Source organism: Drosophila miranda (genome assembly GCF_003369915.1).
Source record: "Drosophila miranda strain MSH22 chromosome Y unlocalized genomic scaffold, D.miranda_PacBio2.1 Contig_Y1_pilon, whole genome shotgun sequence".
Classification (NCBI taxonomy): domain Eukaryota; kingdom Metazoa; phylum Arthropoda; class Insecta; order Diptera; family Drosophilidae; genus Drosophila; species Drosophila miranda.
In genome coordinates, this window is record NW_022881603.1 from 29,097,967 (window position 1) to 29,116,362 (window position 18,396).

General features: G+C 46.3%; 1 protein-coding gene, 1 non-coding gene and 1 pseudogene across 5 annotated transcripts in view; 2 read left to right on the forward strand and 1 right to left on the reverse strand.

Annotated features, from left to right (window-relative positions):
* Positions 1–18,396, reverse strand: part of LOC117191235 (protein hu-li tai shao-like) — a 73,762-nt gene that overhangs the window by 36,938 nt on the left and 18,428 nt on the right. The gene's annotated exons all lie outside the window — the stretch shown is intronic.
* On the forward strand, positions 760–11,713 carry LOC117191584 (annotated as a pseudogene).
* Trnad-auc lies at positions 1,442–1,514 on the forward strand. Its single transcript has one exon. It is a non-coding gene; the product is annotated as a tRNA-Asp (tRNA).

The window sequence follows — 18,396 nt, forward strand, 5'->3', positions numbered from 1 at the left end:
TGCATTCGTTTTTCAATTTTAAAGTTTCGTTTTATCTGAAGTCTATTTTAAATCCAAACCTTGGAAGCATGGATTGGACAGACGGGAATAACTTTTTATTTGATAAGATCTAGGAAAGTTCGGAATATTTATGGAAGGAGTAAAATCAGCAAGGTAAGGTTTCGGTACAGACACGAAAACTATTTAAATTACGATTCCTCGATTAAGACATTACGTCTTCTACAAATATTGTGCAGGGCACAGCATACATTTATAATTTGGCAACAAAATATTGGTGGGTAATTTAAAGTGCGTTGCAAGCAACGGAAACGGCTTTTAAGGACTCCAATGGTGCGTTCTATAATATTTCGTGCTCCAGTATGCTTTATGTTGAATCTTTGCTGATAGGTGGCTATCTCCGCGCTCCTATAAGGAGTCAGAACAAAACTCTCTAGAGCGTAGCCCGAATCAGACAAAACAAACCCATTAATGGTCGTGGATAAATATTCCCTAGCAGGGGAGTGATTCCAAATGAAGGAGTCATGGCAGGAACCAGGGTGCATGGCATCAATAGCAATTATCTCCATATTGTAGTTACACACCACCATGGCATTCATGCTATAAAATCATTTCCTATTATAGAACACAGAGTGGTTTTGTACAGGCTTTAGTATTCTGATGTGAGTTCCATCCACACAGGCACCAATTCGAGGGAATTTAAAGTTCCGATAGAAATATTCATATGATTGTTGCAATTGATGATTATTCATCTGCAACGAAATGAACTCAACAGATAACAGCCTGTCCATCAACGGAATAAGTTTGTGAAGAATCTTTCCAAATGTACTGCGTCCAATGTTTATATGGTGGTCTTTGGCAACTGCCCACTAGTAGCAGCCAGTGGCGAGATATCGCATTACTGAAGCCAATGGCGTAGAGGGAGATAACTTCCTGGTAACACCTAAATGGGGTTGAACTTTCTCCAACATCATTTTGAAAGTTTTTTTGTCGATCCGAAATCTTCACAAATCTGAAAGCTTTACCATTAGCAATTTAATTTTCAATACGCATGCTGTTACTCACAGTTGGTCAGACATGTTAAATACACAAGTGTTGCATCTAAGATGTCTAGATCTTCTTAGATCACGTAATTTCTGCAATCGTTTTGCTTCAAAACAAGCAATTGAAAAAATAAAAGGCATTTTAATCACGCTGTATTTTTACAAAGCAGCCAGGTCAGCTGTTTTTGTTTGCCAGAAACGATGAAAAAAGAAACATATCGATAAAAAAAATATGTGAAAACTGGAGCACCTTAAAACGAAAACGAAACGTTTTGGCTGAAAACGTAATCCGCAAAAGTAAATGAAAAACGGAGCCTGCCTGAATATTTCAATTTGTTTACTGCCTCCCTCTCCAATACCAGCTTTGCACTAATAAGTATTTGACCGCTCAAATACCAGCTGTTTCCGTGGTGTAGCGGTTATCCCATCTGCCTATCACGCAGAAGGCCCCCGGTTCGATCCCGGGCGGAAGCAGGTTGCAATAACTTTTTTCTTTCCTTTTAATTTTTTTCGTGACTAAATGGCTTTTAAAGCATTAATTATAACAGCTCGGCCAATATGGAGTCTGTTTCGTGCTCGCTTGTCTCGTATCTAGGCACAGTTATCGTTAAAATGTCGTAGCCGTGAGGCTTTTCCGTCTGGCCTTCTCTCCCCTACCCATTGCTAATTTTGTTTGTTTTGCTAACAAGCTGCCACTCTGTCTGGTCGGGCTCGATGCCCCATTCTCCACTGTTCTGGACAACCCGTTGTTGTTGTTTCCGCTGCTGCTGCTGCTGCCTGCTTCTGGCATCTGACGGCGCCGAAAGTCGCCTGTGAGTCGCGTGGCTTGAATTACAAAATCCGCACATAAATCTTAATGCCGGCAGAAAAGTTGGCGCCAACGCCCTCTTTATGGAGAGTGGTGCAGCAAAATTGCATAAAAACAGACTGGCAGCCGAGAAGCAAGAGTCCCAGAGAGGAATGAATGGAAGGCGACAGACACAAAAGAAAGTGAATCGCCAAAGCAAAAAAAATAAATAATTCTTTTGCATTCGCTTTTCATGCCCTTGAAACGCAAGATACGGTAAATATCGGCCTAGTTTTACAAAACTAAAGAAATTTGTTTGTCATTTTAGAAAATTCGATGCATATTGTTCAGGCCAGCAGCAGATGATCGCCGCGCACTGTGCCAACTTCGTGCGCTCCGGTCTCAACTCGCTCTCGCGCGCTCGGAGGGGCGCTCGGGAGACTTTACGACCCACGATCCACCCGGCGCTCAAGCCATCAGGGAGCATAGATCGTAAGGCCTAGTTTAGTTACGTTTCCCACCCCGCTACAAGCTGTCGTCGTGCACATACGCGCACCTACAACCTACATATATACAGAAATACAAGGAACATATTTATTGGAACAACTCTGACTTCTTCTTTTGGATATTTTCCCACTCGTCGCTGGAAAGCCGCTCCGGTGATCCGCCCTCCTACAAACATTGGTCCTTCGAGCCGGATCTTCGCCTTCCCCATAAGGAGAAGCTTACCCCAGCCAGCATCGGCGAATCGCTCTAAGTTCAAGATAAGTAAGCCCAACACCAGTGCAGTGATCTTGTGCGAGTTTTCCATCCCAGTCCGAGTTCCCGTGGCATATGTACATACACTACTGGCCAAAAAAAAAAATACATCGGTGTCGTGCTAGTTTGTTATGGAATAGCTCGAATGTTTGTAAATGTATTGATGCCAATTGTTTATATTCGGAAAGGTTACAGTCTTGCCAATTATTTAAATCAAAAATTAAAGTGGGGAACCATCTTAATAAAATTCTATGCATACATTTTTGCTGAATGGGCATTTTTGGTCTGGCCAAAATAATAAGTACACTGGTGTTATTTATAAATTTTGAAGGATTAGATTGGTCAAAGGATTGTTGGTTTTTATTGAGTTCTTTCATATTTAAGTACATGAGAGTTTAAAAAAATTCTTTAGTTAGGCCCTACTCCTGAAGAAAAGAAGTTTTCCATAAGTCTTCAAAAAGAGAGGAAAATTATCCGGGAAATTGCGAAAAGTCTTGGACGCTCGGAATTTTTTGTTCAGAATGCTTTAATATCTAAAGTGGTTATTGAAAATCGAGGATGGAAGAAGAAATCTTTACAAACAACGGACACCCGCATCATCAGTCTTGCAAAAAAGGATCAGTTCATGTCTTCCAAGGCCATATCCGCTCAAATTGGCAAAGAAAAATCAGGTCTGATGGTTCGTCGGAGACTTCAATATATAGACCTAACAGGACGTATAGTCCGAAAAGTTCCCTTACTCCGAGTAAAAATTTTGAAGATGATGCAAAAAAATCGTTGAAAATCATTTGGCATGGTCTGGGTCAGATGGGTCTTAGAAGTGGAATAATATATTATTGAGAGATGAAACAAAAATAAATCTTTTTGATAATGACTCCAGAAGATGTATACAACGACCCAAAGGCAAAGAATTCGACTTCCGGTACACAAAAAAAAATGGTTAAGAACAGAGACCGATGTATAGGTATCTGAGGCATTTTTCTTGGCATGGCGTTGAGCCGGTACATCGCATAACTGATCATGTGATCCAATTCGGGTATAAAAACATATTGACAGTCATTATACAACCTTAAGCTGAGGAAAACATGCCCTTAAGATGGGTCTTTCTACCGGAAAATTACCCAGAGCTCACCTCAAAGGTGGTGAAAGCTTGGTTTACGGGAAAAAATGTAAACGTTATGGCTTGGCTAAGTCAGTTTCCTGACTTAAACCCATTTTAAAACCTTTGGGGTGACTTAAAACGTCGAATTGGTAAAAATTCTTTTCGAAAAGAAACGAGGGGGAACGTTTTGAGTTGCTGCGGACACCGCAACTCTACGGTTATACCCGATACTAAGTCAGTATGGCTCTCCTCCGGCAGACGCCGCTAATATTAAACGATACGACAAAGAGTGCGTGCGAGAGAGACAGAAAATCAGTCTGAGCGTGACGTCGGGCGCTGCGTAGCCACTGCAAATTGATTTGTTCCTATTGGCTATAAAAATGATCTGATCTGATCTGATCCAGATTCAGCAATCTGATAGATATGGTCATTATCTATGATTCTGCGTTTTTAGTTTTCTCGAATGTGCAATATTGTGGATGCAACAGATTTTCGTCCTTTGTGTGGGCGGAAGGGGGTGGGGTCAAATTTTGAGATTTTGAAACAAACTCGTCTCGGTCCGATATATTCAAATTCTGCAGTCTAAAAGATATGGTCATTCTCTACGATTCTGCGTTTTTAGTTTTCGCGTATCCTCAATATTGTGGATGCAACAGATTTTCGTCTTTTGTGGGGGCGGAAGGGGGTGTGGCGAAATTTTGAGATATACGTTTCAAAGTGAGGTCTAACAGGAGTGCGGATACCAAATTTGGTTACTCTAGCCTTAATAGTCTCTGAGATTTGTGAATATCCCCAGATTTTCATCCTTTGCGGGGGCGGAAGGGGGTGTGGCGAAATTTTGAAACAAACTCGTCTCGGTCCGATATATAAGGAGTGTGGATACCAAATTTGGTTGCTCTAGCTTTTATAGTCTCTGAGATCTAGGCGCTAATGTTTTACTCTAAGCAAAGCCGCCTATGCTACGTGTGTGTTAGAGAGAGACAGGGCGAGAAAAAATGAAATTGTTTTCTTGATGCTGGCTATAATAATAATACGATCCAATTCAGATTCCGCAGTCTAAAAGATATGGTCATTCTCTACAATTCTACGTTTTTGGTTTTCTCATATCTTTAAAATTGTGGATGCCACAGATTTTCGTCCTTTGTGGGGGCGGAAGTGGGCGGGGCGAAGTTTTGAAATATTTTTGTAGCAGTGACATATCACAGAAGTCTGGATCCAAAACATCGTTGCTCTAGCTCTTATAGTCTTTGAGCACTAGGCGCTGAAGGGGACGGACAGACGGACGGACGGACAGACAGACAGGGCTCAATCGACTCGGCTATTGATGCTGATCAAGAATATATATACTTTATGGGGTCGGAAACGATTCCTTCTGGACGTTACACACATCCACTTTTACCACAAATCTAATATACCCCAATACTCATTTTGAGTATCGGGTATAAAAAAGAATTGTGGAGAATTTGTATGTAGTATGCCAAGAAGAATGGCCGAAATCATCCAAAAAAAGTGAGGCTATATAGGATACTATTAAAAGATTATAAATTATAAGAAAAAAGTGTAAAAAATTTGAAACGCTTTTAGTTTTTCGCTTTGGAGAATTTCTGTACTTATTATTTTGGCCAGCCCTTATTTATGATTTTAAGGTTTAATCGATCATAAAATATATATTTAAAATGAAAAATGCTTATGATAAACATTTTTATAGTCTATTGTAGGTAAGAAAACTAAAAGTAAATTTGATTTTTTAATTATGTTTATTAGAAAAGTTTTATAGGAGATGAAAGAAAGCTTATAAACGTGTACTTATTATTTTGGCCAGAAGTGTATATATTCTTGATCAGCATCAATGGCCGAGTCGATTGAGCCCTGTCTGTATGTCACTGCTACAAAAATATTTCAAAACTTCGCCCCGCCCACTTCCGCCCCCACAAAGGACGAAAATCTGTGGCATCCACATTTTTAACGATACGATAAAACCAAAAACGCAGAACCGTAGAGGATGACTATATGTTCTAGAGTGTAAAATCTCAACCAGATCGTATAATTATTATAGCCAGAATCAAGAAAACAATTTCATTCTTTCTCGCTCTGTCTCTCTCTAACACACAGGTTGCATGGTCGGTTTTGGCAATTGCAAAATATGAGTTCAAGGATCTCAGAACCTATAAGAGCCAGAGCAACCAAATTTGGTATCCACACTCCTGTGATATCGGACCTTGACCGTTTCGTGTCCAAATTTCACCACACCCCCTTCCGCCCCCGCAAAGGACGAAAATCTGGGGCATCCACAAATCTCAGAGACTATTAAGGCTAGAGTAACCAAATTTGGTATCCGCACTTCTGTTAGATCTCACTATAAAACGTATATCTCAGAATTTCGCCCCACCCCCTTCCGCCCCCACAAAGGACGAAAATCTATTGCATCCACAATATTGCACATTCGATAAAACTAAAAACGCAGAATCATAGATAATGACCATATCTATCAGATTGCTGAATCTGGATCAGATCGGATCATTTTTGTAGCCAAAAGCAAGAAATCAATTTGCAGTGGCTACGCAGCGCCCGACGTCACGCTCAGACTGATTTTCTGTCTCTCTCGCACGCACTCTTTGTCGTGTCGTTCATTATTAGCGGCGTCTGCCGGAGGAGAGCCATACTGACTTAGTATCGGGTATAACTGTAGAGTTGCGGTCTCCGCAGCAACTCACAACGTTCCCCCTCGTTTTTTCCATGCTCATCGTTCCATCGGTTTTCGGTTTTATAAATAAATAAAATAAATCACTGCGTCTGCGTATTTAACTAATTATATTGCCAACAAAAATAAGACACGATCCATACATACGGTACCACATATATATTTATCTTACATATACATACATACGTACGCATTTTAAATTATACATATTGCATATAAAACGGTCATCCACCGTTTTAATCGATGTTTTACATCTCGCCAAAAGGTTGGGTCGTCAACCTAAGCCACGGTACATAGCACTTACATCCATACGCACACACATACAAGCAGCAGCAGCGGTGCATTTGTTTCGTTTTTCCTTTCGCTTTCGCTTCCCCACCGTTTGCTTGCGCTGTTGTTGGTGGGAGAATATTTTTAGGTGCCGCGCTTGGCCGTAACGGAACGCCAAGAGAAGCGCTACCCATCAATTCGAGGGTATATTGTTTTCAACATTCGTTTTGCAACCGACTCTATATAGGGGTACCTTGTGCATCCATATCATTGCTCATCCTCATTAGTCGCTCTTGGTTGGCCCTTTGTTTTTTATTTGATCGTAGTATTTTATATTTATATATTCCGGCCACGGTGCCCGACTTCTACTATATAAATACTCGCGATAAATCCCGCCAAGGCCACATAACCACGGTTCGTCGTTCACAACTTCCACTTCTCCATTTCCGCTCACCTGCTTTGCGACTCTGATACGCGTTATCGCAAATCCATCAGCCAACCATGCAAGAAGTTTAAGCGGGTGAGTTCGCTGAGTTTGACCCATCCACCCAGCTCCAACGGCTCAATCACTACGCCCACAGCTTCCCGTCCGGCCCCAGCTGAGCGAGGTCCGACCACGTCCAGGGCTCACACACCACATGCCTTTGAGGCCTTGTTGCTCCCCTCGGTCGACCCTCGCACGGTTCCGAGCACTATGGCCCAATTGGTCGCCAGTTCCGCACGGTCTAAGTTTGCCTTGGCTGCAAGCAGACTGACACGCTTCGACCAGAAGCTCAGCGCTCCAGATGCTAGCACACCAACCCACTCGCTCTCCCAAGTCCATCGAGATCAACTCCGAAGCCTGTGGGCGAAGGTGGACGCGGAGTTCGAGGCCTGTGTGGAGGCGATAACGGAAGTAGATCCAGAGGGGGCAGCTGACGTCCAGGGGATGTGCGATGACTGCTACGCGGTCTACGCGCAATGCCTTGCCGAACTGAACGATCAGCTCGAACCCCCGACTGTCCCTCACACGCCGCAACTGGCCATTCAAGTGCCGACTTCCGGCGGTTGCCGTCTTCCTCTATGTGACACTGAAGTTTTCAGTGGGGACTACCAGCAGTGGCCCACGTTACGAGACCTGTTCACCGCCATATATATAGAGAACCCGAGGTTGGCTCCAGTAGAAAAACTGTTCCACCTCAAAAAAAAAACAAGCGGTGAGGCCCTCGACATAGTGGCACAGGCTCCACTCACGAACGAAGGGTTCGCGTCCGCATGGAGCGCCCTCCGTGAGCGTTTCCAAAACAAGAGGCTGATACTCAAAGCCCAGCTGAAGATCCTTTTCAGTCTGCCCCAAATCCGCACCGAGTCATCTGCAGCGCTAAAAGAGCTTCAGAGGGCCGTCCACAAGTGCCTTACGACACTCAACCACTCCGAGGTCTCCACAGACAGCATTTTCGCTGAAGGAGTGTTAGTGTACCTCATATCCGCGAAGTTGCCGAAAGCGACTTTGGAGCTTTGGGAGCAGTCCGTGACACACAAGTCCGAAATTCCCACCTGGCACGCTATGGACAAGTTCCTGGCGGAGCGGTACCTGTCTCTCGAGGTGACCGAGGATGGCCATCCAGGCATGGAGACTCAGGCCCACTCCAGGGCGAGTCTACCCATGTCAGAGAGTTCAAAGGGCAATTCCGAACCCATTCCGTTCCCAAAGGAGCCCTCTTGCAAGGCGGCTTCACTCGTTCGGAACAACTGTGGATCCGAAGCGGAGAACGTGTGATCTTTGCTCCAAAGAGAATCATCCGATCCGGGTATGCCCTCAATTCCTTTAGATGAGACCTGATGCTCGCTCCAGCTATATTAAGCAAAAAATGCTTTGCTCAAACTGTTTCGCAAGAGGTCACCAGATTCGTGAATGCCAAAGCGCCCACAACTGCAACACGTGTGGAGACCGGCATCATACGCTGCTGCACCGTGGCACTCCAGTTTCCAGCCAATCCGTGCCCAACTCCGTACCACTTCCGACTCCTGCCGAAGCTCAGCCTAGCGTTCAGAACTATTTCGCCTCCGGCAAGAGGGCGGTACTCCTGGGCACGGCTATTATTAATATTTGCCACTTGGGGACAAACTTTCGCGCCCGCGCTCTAATCGACCCGGGCTCCGAGGCGACGTTCATTACGGAACGTCTCTTCCAGATCAATAAGTTGCCATTCCGACTCGCCTAGGCACAGGTCTCGGGCCTCAATCAGACCATATCCGCTCAGTCCAAGAAGCTCTGCCATTTTTCCATCCACTCCCCGACTAAGCCGGTCTTACACTTGGACGCCACAGCCTATGTCCTGCCGGAACTATCAGGCAGGCAACACTCGTTGCGAGACTTGCCGAACCTGCCATGGGCAGACCCGACATTTTACGCAAGCTCACAAATAGATGTCCTGATTGGTGCCGACATCCTTCCATCCATCCTCTTGAGCGGCTCACAGACGAACATCTGTGGATCTCTCCTCGGACAGGAGACCATTTTCGGATGGGTTCTTACAGGCCGAGTGCCAAACACGGTACAAGGCAGGGTCGCATCCTTCTCCACGCAAATTTCCACCGAGCTAGAGACTCCGTTAGACAAACTCCTCAGAAAGTTTTGGGAGGTGGAGGACATTCCTACTAAAATAGAAAGCGAGTCGGATTCGTACTGCGAAAGAAATTTCCTCCGAACTACGTCAAGAACGCCAAGCGGGAAATACGTCGTCACGTTACCGTTTCACGACCCATATCATCTCGGATCAGATCTGGGGAATTCAAGGGCAACCGCGCTGGCCCAGTTCCTAAGAAACGAAAATCGCTTGAAAAGAAACAGTCCCCTACAATTGCAGTACGACACCGGGATCCAAGAATACCTAGAGCTTGGACACATGACAGAAGTTCTTCCGACTCATGGGTCCTCAACCTACCACCTGCCGCACCACGCTGTCTTTAAGCCTGATAGAACCACCACGAAAGTCCGCGTTGTATTTAACGCATCCAGCCCGTCGACTAACGGTATCAGCTTGAATGACCTTCTGCACCCCGGCCCTGTTCTCCAGTCCGACTTAACCCTTCAGATCCTGAAGTGGCGCTACTACCGGTACGTCTTCAATGCTGACATCACCAAGATGTATCGGCAGATTTGGGTAGATCCGAAGCACACCCCCTTCCAGCGAATATTGTTTCGCAACAAGGAGGGCGAGATACGGGACTATGAGTTGCAAACTGTCACCTTTGGAGTCAATTGTGCTCCCTTTCTCGCCATCCGGGTGTTGCAACGGCTTGCAGACGATGTCCAGTCCCGATTCCCGAGAGCCAGTCACATCATTCGGTCCTGTATGTATGTCGACGGCGTCCTAGCGGGAGCAGACTCTCCCACTGAGGCTCAACTAGCTATCCGCGAGTTACAGGCCGCCCTGAGTTCTGCCGGGTTTCCACTGAGAAAATGGACGTCCAACCACAAGGACATCCTGACTACCATTCCGAATGACCATCTCCTTCACACCGACTTCCTTGAACTCGAGGCAGAAAGCACAGCCAGGACTCTCGGAATTCGCTGGAAGGCGACAACAGACGATTTCTTCTTCGTTCCGCCAGAACTGGCATCTACGGCATCCTATACCAAGCGAGCGGTGCTTTCCCAGATAGCAAGGTTGTTCGACCCTGCGGGCTGGTTGGCTCCTTTCATTGTCCGGTCAAAGATCTTCATGCAAGAGATCTGGTTGCAAGAAGTGGGATGGGACGAAGATCTTCCGAACGAGATGCGTCAGCGCTGGCAGAGTTTTCTGCGGAGCTACTCCGCTCTCGACCAGATCCGCATTCCAAGGTGGATTGGCTCCGAACCATCTGTAAGGGTCGAGCATCACGGATTTTGCGAGCTCGTCGAGAACCAACTCTGGTGGCACGGACCAGCGTGGTTGCAAGGGCCCCGGCATCAATGGCCAGCCCAAGGCGGGGACGATCCCGTGATAACCCTCGAGCAACGTGCTCTGAAGGTTCATTTTGCACCGAGCCCATCCGAAGACTTCCTCGATCGGTTCTCCAATCTGGAGAGAGCCCTGCGAGTCCGTGCTTATGTCCTTCGCTTCACAAAACGCTGCCGGAAGCTGGTCACCGGATAAGAGGACCACCTTGCAAGCGAAGACATTACCGAAGCTGAGCGCACTCTGATCCTAGAGACTCAGCGCAGGGAATACTCCCAAGAGCATCACTGCCTAAGCGAGAAGCGGCCAGTGCCAAGGTAAAGTTCTATCCTGAATTTGAACCCGTTCCTAGACCAACATGGGCTCATAAGAGCATGTGGCCGTATCGCAACTTCTACCTTTCTGAAGTACGACGAACGGCATCCCATTATTCTGCCGTACCGCTGCCGGCTATCCCGCCTTCTCGCGCAATTCACCCACCGAATAACTCTTCATGGCGGGAACCAACTAATGGTGCGACTTATCCGATCCAAGTTCTGGATTCCCAAGGTTCAGAAACTCATGAAGGGGGTGGTAAACTCCACAGACAGAAGTTGCAAGCCCAAATGAAGGGTGATCTTCCTACGGAACGAACGTCCTTTTCCAGACCGTTCACGCACACCGGAATTGACTACGTGGGTCCCTTCGAAATACGGAATTACACAGGCAGAGCGTTCCTGATAACCAAGTGGTATGTGTGTGTGTTCGTGTGTTTTTCCACGAAGGCGATCCATTTGGAGCCCACGTCGGATCTCACGACCGAGAAATTTCTTGCAGCCTTCGCTCGTTTCGTCGCACGACGAGGGTGTCCGCAGCGCATTCACTCCGACAATGGCAAAACTTTCGTTGGTGCCGCCAAGGTGCTTTCCCGTGACTTCCTAGAAGCATTCAAGGGCTCGATAACTGATGCGTACAGCCATCACCGGGTTTCGTGGCGTTTTATCCCACCAGGAGCTCCACACATGGGAGGTCTGTGGGAAGCCGGGGTAAAGAGTTTCAAAACTCTCTTTTACAAAGCCACGTCCACTCGGAAGTACACTTTCGAAGAGCTTTCCACGCTTCTCGCAAAGATCGAAGCATGCCTTAATTCCAGGCCGCTCTCGCAGATGTCCGAAGATCCAACTGAGTTGCTGGCCCTTACTACTGGGCACTTCCTTGCCGGGGGACCCTTGATGTCCACGGCCGAACCCGAAATTAAGGGTGACCTTAAATCAATAATCGGTGGAAAGCGGTGGAAAGAGGAATACCTCAAAGAGCTCCACAAGCGCACTAAGTGGCAGACGCTGACGCCAAACCTCCAGGTTGGGGATATGGTTGTCGTCAAAGAAGACAACCTGCCCTCCAATGAATGGCGGCTCGGGAGAGTCCAGTCCGTGTATCCCGGCGCTGACGATAGAGGTAGATATCCTTACTGCCCGCGGGGTCCTTAAAAGGCCTGTTGTAAAGGTGGTTCTCCTCCCAGTAGAACGCCCTAGTTCCGTCCAACAATAACGCGAATGTACCTTCCAAAGCTCCAAGTTTCATTACTAATACTTCTCCGACCACTTTCCTTCCTCCTAGTTCATCGTATCCAGATATGGCCCCACGCTCACGCGCCAACCGCACCGGGGAGAGCCGGCGTCCACGGGATAGAGGCACCTACCGTTGCCGAGTCTGCTCAGGAATACACCCGCTACGGACCTGCCATGGGTTTCTGCGCCTGAGCCCTGAGAAGAGGCTCCGAGCCGTCCTGAGAAACAAATACTGCGCCAACTGCCTGGCGCACCAGCACTCCGGGAAGGACTGCCTCAGTGGCGGGCTGTGCAGGGTGTGTGGCAAGAACCACCACACGCTACTCCACATATCCGCGCCTCGCTGTCCAGCCCGCTCAGCTTCGCGAATACAGTCGACAGCTACATCGGCCCACGCCGGACGCCGCCCTCGTCGCCCAGCCCGTCCAGACCCGGCTGCACCGCCGCCATCTACGCCGGCTCACGCCGAGCGTCGTCCTCGTCGGCCCGTCAGCCAACCGGTCGTACGAACCGCGACCTCATCGTTTTCGAGTCCAGCGGCTCAAGCTGAGTGCCGTCCCCGTCACCCCGTGAACCGCCCCGTCGTAGGAACCCCGGCGCCCTCCGTAAGCTCCCTTCTACAATATAGGAGCCTCAATATCCTCCCGACGGCGCTGGTGGTCCTGGATACGGGCACGAAGGATTTCGAAACGGGCGCGCTCATCGACCCATGCACGCCGGTGAGCTGCATTGACGACTCATTGGCCTCCGCCTTCAAAATACCTACTACGCGCGTCGGCAACGAGAAGGTGTGCACCGCGGTCATTCGTACCAAGACGGGCGACTTCCGACTGGAAGCCATCCTGAAGTTCCCCGTTTGCGCATCCGCACGCCGATCCGACCTTTGAGCGATACGATCCGGGCTCGATTTGACGATCTGAAGCTCGCAGATGCGCAATTCCATCGACCAGCCACCATCTCTCTGGTCTTAGGCGCCGACGTCTACCCGAAAGTGATCCAACCCGGGTTCTTGGCACGCGAGGACGGCCTTCCTGTGGCCCAGAGCACGGTGTTCGGATGGATCGTATCCGGTGCATGCACACAGCCATAGACACCGGTTGGGCTTTGCATCCTGCAAGGGGGGGGGGGGGGGGGGGGGGGGGGAGGAGGATGTTCAGGCCAGCAGCAGATGATCGCCGCGCACTGTGCCAACTTCGTGCGCTCCGGTCTCAACTCGCTCTCGCGCGCTCGGAGGGGCGCTCGGGAGACTTTACGACCCACGATCCACCCGGCGCTCAAGCCATCAGGGAGCATAGATCGTAAGGCTTAGTTTAGTTACGTTTCCCACCCCGCTACAAGCTGTCGTCGTGCACATACGCGCACCTACAACCTACAGTGGCGAGCACGTGTGGATACATGTTTATCACTTTTCACTTTAAGCGCCTGTAAAATCTTTAAAAATGAATCAATCCTTGTGATTTTTTTTTTTTTAAAGATTCATTAATTTATTGAAAATGAAAAAAGACAACAATTTCAATTCAAAGAGATCCTTTTCCTTAAGAGACTTTAATTTTTTCAAAAAAAGAACATGTATCCACTTTTGCACGTTTCAAATTTTTGTACTTTAATACTTTTTTAAAAATATTTGTTCCAAAGGGCCTTAGCTTTTATCATATTCCGAATAAGTATGGACATGCTCTCGACTAAATTTAGTAGGTGCTGGCAAGGTATCATGCGCCACTCCGACCTCTCGCGCTCCCAAAGACTCACCCAATCCCTTTGGTGCAGACTCCTACTTTTCCAGTGGTTTTTAAACAGAGCCCATCGATTTTCAATGGGATTTAGATCTGGGCCATTGAGCAGGCCACTGGATTAAGTGAAAACTCGAGTTATTGGGACGATTTTTTACGAATTTAGCCTTGTGCGTCGGGCTACCGTCTTGCTATAAATTGATCTCGGATGTGGGGAAGACACATTTCTCTATAAAATTTGACAAAATGGGTTCCTAAATATGAAGATAATACTCTTTCTTCATTATTCCATCGATTTTAACCAATTGGAGAACGTTCCACCAAGTGCAGCAGCCCTACACCGTCAGGCTTCCTCGTCCATGCTTTATTGTTTCCTTGACTTAATGATTTTTCAGCTTTCCACATGAGCGGTATCAGTAGTTTTCATTTCGATCAGACTTAAAACTATTTATTTTGGTATATCTGACCCAATTAACTTCTTACAATCTTCCGTGGTCCAGTTCCTATTCTCCTCGCTAAATATAAGATGCGCAGCCACTTTTTGTGAGAGAGGGCAGGTTTTCTCTGGCTATCTGCCGGTGTCAGGCCGATCGTACGCAGAGCGTCCACTCATGGAACGTTCTCCAATTGGTTGATTGATTCATTTTTAAAGATTTTACAGACGCTTAAAGTGAAAAGTGATAAACATGTATCCACACGTGCTCGCCACTGTACATATATACAGAAATACAAGGAACATATTTATTGGAACAACTCTGACTTCTTCTTTTTGATATTTTCCCACTCGTCGCTGGAGAGCTGCTCCGGTGATACGCCCTCCTACAAACACATATTATTTAGCTGGCATGGCAAAGAGTATTTAATACTTCGTCTGTATATTTTCTTTTTTCTAAGTTTTCCCTTGATTAAAGCCTTTTGTTGAATGGGACGATGGCTGGCGATGTGTCTTTGACTCACTTGGAAGTTGGCCAAAACTGTTGGCCAATTTGTAGTATTTTTGATACACATAAATTTGGTTTGGTTTTGTAAAATTGCCAAATAAACTTGAAGTCTGCACAGCTGTTGAGATTTGCTAACGTCCAGAGAGGAAGGGGGATAAATGAATATGTTTTTATTGCATGGAAAATCGCTCAATATCAGTTTTCGAAAGATTTGTCAAGAGATCTTCAAGAGTGTATCGATTCCTTGTCTCTTGTTTGCTCTGTAATCTAGTCAGTCGGGAAGTAATCATATTTGTAGACTATGACATCATCTAGGACATTGTGGCACCCACACCCACAACCCTCCCGGCACTTAAAGACAAGCAAATACAATTTCATCCCCTCTGAGGGGCACATGACGTCATTTCCTGTCATTAACTCAAAACGCAAACGATAAGCAACCACGGCACGGCACGGCACAGCAACAGCAGCAACCCCACCAAACCACCCACCCAATCCCAATCCCAATTCCAGGATATTTTTACGAGGCTCGTGGTAGCAAACATTCATTGGTGGCGCCACAGTTCCGTCATTTGGCCGGCGCCATTCAGTCAAAATTGCATGGCAACGGCTAGGCAACGGCGACAGTGAAATTGCCGGCGAAAAAAGAATTTAACTAACAATGCTCTAAGGAAAATCTAAAAAAATGGCGTGTCCCGCACAGGTATTTTTATTTCCAGAGGCCGTCAAGAACCCCCTCGCTCTATTGCCCAAGAGGGTGTCTGTTTGGCTGTCCTTGTTCTTGTGCCCAATTTCTGGGCTTCACGGCCGGGGGGTGGGAGGTTGTGGGTCGTTGACCCGAACACGCGAGCATCGCAGGAAATGTGGGCAGTGCCTGATGCGTGTTTACAATTGGTTTGAGCCGCATATACGAGTATGTAAGAGCACATGTCCTTAACGACAGTAACTCAATCCTGATAGGAGCACATTAAAGGCATTAAATGGGCTTTTAATTGAACTTCAGTTACAGTCGAGAAGGGTTGTAGCACAGGTGGAACACAAACAACAACAAAAAACTCAAATACTTGCAAAATGTTCTATTTGAATTTTAATTTAAGTTATCTAACTAAAAGAAGATCTATTTCAATTTTGGGGCCTCTCTTACAAAGAACAGTGCCAGATTTTCAAGTTTTCCGTTTTTTCCCCCATTTTAAGACTATTAAGCGAGAAATGAGAGTTTGCCATCGGCTGACTCTTGATTTCCCCCTATAAAGATGGAAATACATACATTATGTGTAAAAACCCAGTGTACCTTGTCCGAAGGCATGAGGGGTAAATCTGAATTTTTGCACTATTTAAAGAGATATTTGTGTACACAGAGACATACGAACATGTACACATTTGTGGCACGACATATCGACATCGGAATAAAAAGCAGACTCAACGCTCAAGTGTCTTTTAATTCAATTTCAACTGAAGCAGAGCCACACGCTCCAAGGGAATCCGAGGAGGCAGAGACAACGAGGGGGAACGTTGTGAGTTGCTGCGGACACCGCAACTCTACGGTTATACCCGATACTAAGTCAGTATGGCTCTCCTCCGGCAGACGCCGCTAATATTAAACGACACGACAAAGAGTACGTGCGAGAGAGACAGAAAATCAGTCTGAGCGTGACGTCGGGCGCTGCGTAGCCACTGCAAATTGATTTGTTCCTATTGGCTATAAAAATGATCTGATCTGATCCAGATTCAGCAATCTGATAGATATGGTCATTATATATGATTCTGCGTTTTTAGTTTTCTCGAATGTGCAATATTGTGGATGCAACAGATTTTCGTCCTTTGTGTGGGCGGAAGGGGGTGGGGCGAAATTTTGAGATACACGTTTTATAGTAAGATCTAACAGGAGTGCGGATACCAAATTTGGTTACTCTAGCCTTAATAGTTTCTGAGATTTTTGAATATCCCCAGATTTTCGTCCTTTGCGGGGGCGGAAGGGGGTGTGGCGAAATTTTGAAACAAACTCGTCTCGGTCCGATATATTAGGAGTGTGGATACCAAATTTGGTTGCTCTAGCTTTTGTAGTCTCTGAGATCTAGGCGCTAATGTTTTACTCTAAGCAAAGCCGCCTATGCTACGTGTGTGTTAGAGAGAGACAGGGCGAGACAAAATGAAATTGTTTTCTTGATGCTGGCTATAGTAATAATACGATCCAATTCAGATTCCGCAGTCTTAAAGATATGGTCATTCTCTACAATTCTACGTTTTTGGTTTTCTCACATCTTTAAAATTGTGGATGCCACAGATTTTCGTCCTTTGTGGGGGCGGAAGAGGGCGGGGCGAAGTTTTGAAATATTTTTGTAGCAGTGACATATCACAGAAGTCTGGATCCAAAACATCGTTGCTCTAGCTCTTATAGTCTTTGAGCACTAGGCGCTGAAGGGGACGGACAGACGGACGGACGGACAGACAGACAAGGCTCAATCGACTCGGCTATTGATGCTGATCAAGAATATATATACTTTATGGGGTCGGAAACGATTCCTTCTGGACGTTACACACATCCACTTTTACCACAAATCTAATATACCCCAATACTCATTTTGAGTATCGGGTATAACAACAAAAACAAAGGTCAGAATCATAGATAATGACCATATCTATCAGATTGCTGAATCTGGATCAGATCGGATCATTTTTGTAGCCAAAAGCAAGAAATCAATTTGCAGTGGCTACGCAGCGCCCGACGTCACGCTCAGACTGATTTTCTGTCTCTCTCGCACGCACTCTTTGTCGTGTCGTTCATTATTAGCGGCGTCTGCCGGAGGAGAGCCATACTGACTTAGTATCGGGTATAACTGTAGAGTTGCGGTCTCCGCAGCAACTCACAACGTTCCCCCTCGTTTTTTCCATGCTCATCGTTCCATCGGTTTTCGGTTTTATAAATAAATAAAATAAATCACTGCGTCTGCGTATTTAACTAATTATATTGCCAACAAAAATAAGACACGATCCATACATACGGTACCACATATATATTTATCTTACATATACATACATACGTACGCATTTTAAATTATACATATTGCATATAAAACGGTCATCCACCGTTTTAATCGATGTTTTACATCTCGCCAAAAGGTTGGGTCGTCAACCTAAGCCACGGTACATAGCACTTACATCCATACGCACACACATACAAGCAGCAGCAGCGGTGCATTTGTTTCGTTTTTCCTTTCGCTTTCGCTTCCCCACCGTTTGCTTGCGCTGTTGTTGGTGGGAGAATATTTTTAGGTGCCGCGCTTGGCCGTAACGGAACGCCAAGAGAAGCGCTACCCATCAATTCGAGGGTATATTGTTTTCAACATTCGTTTTGCAACCGACTCTATATAGGGGTACCTTGTGCATCCATATCATTGCTCATCCTCATTAGTCGCTCTTGGTTGGCCCTTTGTTTTTTATTTGATCGTAGTATTTTATATTTATATATTCCGGCCACGGTGCCCGACTTCTACTATATAAATACTCGCGATAAATCCCGCCAAGGCCACATAACCACGGTTCGTCGTTCACAACTTCCACTTCTCCATTTCCGCTCACCTGCTTTGCGACTC